The 3,297-nt window shown below is 49.3% G+C and overlaps 1 non-coding gene across 1 annotated transcript; it reads left to right on the forward strand.

The window, feature by feature from the left end:
* Positions 1–535: 535 nt before the first annotated feature.
* On the forward strand, positions 536–607 carry Pmar_PMAR013018. Its single transcript has one exon. It is a non-coding gene; the product is annotated as a tRNA-Arg (tRNA).
* Positions 608–3,297: the final 2,690 nt, after the last annotated feature.

Below are 3,297 nucleotides of genomic sequence, written 5' to 3' on the forward strand. Positions count from 1 at the left end.
AGTGTGAAGGTCTCCCGAGAGAGCAAGTTTACGGATAGCCGAAAGACAGATGACCGAATTTCAAGAGAAAAGCAAGACGTCAAGTCGTTGCTAAAGCAGTGATTCAGTCTGGTCACCTTCGGACCACACACCCAAGAACAGAGAAAGTTCCCCCAGAGTGCCTGAGAATTCCTGTTGGAAACCCGCAAGCTCTCTTAGTTAGGCATCAGACGAGCTATCTTGGGTGTGACGGAGTTAATATTTTTTTCTATCTGAGATGAGGGGCATTCACTCGGGATCTGCACGGTGGCTGATTGGTATAGCCGTGTTTTATCCCGGGCACTGAATGCGTCACGGACGTGGACTGCTTCCCACATGGATTTGTGAGATCCACCCTCGTCCGTGACATATTGCCAAAACTCCCATCACAGAACCTCCATCAACTGCGAACGGCATGACGTGAAGGTCACTTCTGTTTACTGAATGAGATAAACTCCGTTATTTATCCTCATAGGCTCTCCGTCGTCCGAAGGTTGTGGGATGCTCTGTGAACAGTGGCCCGTGGCCTAATGGATAAGGCGTTGGTCTTCGGAACCAAAGATTGTGGGTTCGAGTCCCACCGAGATCGTTTTATTCCCCACCGCGTCTCCTTTTTCGAGCGGTGTAGTATTTGGAAGATTCTGTCGTAGAGAAATACACTAGGATTTCTTGAAGGGGAAACACTCAGCTGAGGTACTCTCTTGGAAGACATAATCCAACAAGTGTGTGCCAATGGCGTGCGCCAATTAATTGTGCGTTCTGCACTATTTGCGGTTGGCTAGTTGGCTAAACGCAGCGTGATCGGGAGATGTTTCACCATCTTATGTGTGTTGATTAAACGTCTCCCCTTCCCGCCCTTCCCTTGACGTTGGGGGACCCGGAGTGGTTACATTTCGGGGTTGAAATGCGATTGAGCTTTCATCCTCTCGTGTAACCATGTCCGGGTCTGCATACGTGAATCTGGTCCCGCAGTGAATATTCAGTTTGCGGGCACCAGTTTCATGTATGCCTCTCCCAACCTCAGCGTCTATGGGTTTCCACCGCTCAGCGTGCTTCTGTTCCATTTCGCTCACTATCAATTCTAAAGCCTTCCTCCCCTTTTGCCTCACGTAGAGGCCATATGGAGCCCGTCGATTAACACCAGCCCTTATCAGGAGGGTCCAACGTCTCAGAATCTTGCATGCTGCCGGTGGTGTCAAGCACTCGGCAATCTCTATCTCGGTCGGATCGACAGTTGCCCCGTGAAGGGCGCAAGCTTGCCAAAAGGCTCTCGCTATCGATCTTTTTTTCTTTGAGCAACCCTTTCCCTTCGGACCGCCCCGATGCTTAGGAACGGGACGAGTCTGACGAATGACTTACCAGCGCTTGTTCCCTCTCGATCGACCTACCTCAGTTTGTGGAGAGCCTTGTTGAGTTAGATGAGTCACTCATCATGAGCGGACATTCAGCGCAAGGCACACCAAAAATTCACTCCTACTGAATTAGTTTTAGTAAACAAAAACACAGTGGATCTCATGCTATGCTATGTATAACACGTGGCAGCACCCTAATCAGTTCAGCTGATTTATCCTGATGTGTTCGCAATCCGCTGCTCGATCGAGTCCGGCAGCTCTATTGCCGTGACTCTCAATTTTTGACCTGGAAAAACTACTCTACCTCAATATGGAACGCACTTGAGGGCTATTGTTCTAGCGAACGTGGCGAGATATTATCAAAGATGAGCGTAGGAAGGAATTACCCGCTCTTTCAGGCCGCTCTTTGTAGAGATCTATCATATCTGAGATATCCATCAGCTTTTTGTCTCCTGCGATGGCGTCATAGAGGACGATAAGGGTCGGCTTGGCTTTATTCAGTATACGGGATACATCTTTCACTGGCTGCCGGCTATCTACTACCGTGGCTAGCATGCCTGGTATGACAGTGAGCTCAGGCGGTAGGATCGGCGAGTGCAGCTTGGTTCTCAATGCCCTGATCTCTGTCAAAGTCAAACCTGTATTGAGAAACCCTTCCACAATGCGGAGCGGGGGAATGTTGAACATTCCCTGAACATTCAATGTTCTTGGAAAGCTTCTCACCGAAGTTAGGCTTCTGTATGGCAGCGTCTTCGAAAAAGTTGTGGCGGTTCATGTGGTACAAGAAACCCAAGCAGCAATCGTACGCAGTTGCGCTTGGACCTGATTCAAGTTCACCCACAACTTGTTCTGGTTGTATAGACGACCTGATCGCAGAAGCTTCGCTAGGACATTCTTGGATTTCCTTGACCAAACTATGATGACAGTGCGCACTGGAATCTCCCTGTTGAAGCTCCTTTCTTCCCTCAGTAGACTCAGTAAGCATTCCCATTTGGGCGGAGAAGATAGACACCAACTTATGCCGTTGAGATCGAGCGAGAATCTTGAACGAAGAATGCCCGCGAACGCCGTAATTCCTGAATCAACGAGCTGCCGAGCTCCGGGGTGCAGAAGAGGGCGAGAGTCGGACTCCGAGGTTTTTTCGCAATTTTCCGCCGCATTAATCGAGACGTGGGGAGCGTGATGCGATTGTCTCAGGATAGAGTATTTTGAATCATCTTCACGCACGATCATCATAGAGGATGGGCATTGGTTGTAGTTCTTCCTTTTCGCGAAGGCGCATCGAAATCTGACTTAATTTTTGTAGACATTGTTCTTGACCATTGATTCATTAGCAGAAAGTCCCGATAATCGCCAAATCTGGTCTTTAGCTTTGTTGAATGAATTATACCTGGTTGGCGTGGCTTCTTCATACTCTATCCCTTCGCCTCGTTGGCCAATGCCACGAGGATTCTCAGCTTCATCATGTCTTGTTGTATCGACGGGCTGTGGTTCGCAATTGGCGGAACTCGAAGCAGCTTGGTTAGACGACGCAGACGCAGGTTGTGCGAGCCCATCTTCGAGCGCTCTGAGCACTCTACGCAAGTCTTCGTTCATTGGAATCCTGCTTGGCAAAAAACGGTTTCCCGTGGTATTGATACTATCAACATAGCTCCAGACTCGGAGTCTTGTAATCCGGAAGAAACCGTGTATATAATTCAACAACGATTCAATATTCAAAAGTTCGTTTCGTCAATCGCTTTGAAGGTGCGCTTTTCTTGCAAATTGTACAAAACAGGAGAATTATGCCCAAACCGGGGATCGAACCTGTGCATACTCGCGGGGCTACCGGGGCCGAGTGTCCGCACAATGCGGGTCGAGTGTCCGCACCCGCGGATGTGTGCTTAAAGGCCTCGGGGCCGAATGTCCGCACAATCCGGGTCGAGTG

Source organism: Perkinsus marinus (genome assembly GCF_000006405.1).
Source record: "Perkinsus marinus ATCC 50983 genomic scaffold scf_1104296961096, whole genome shotgun sequence".
NCBI classification, from domain to species: domain Eukaryota; phylum Perkinsozoa; order Perkinsida; family Perkinsidae; genus Perkinsus; species Perkinsus marinus.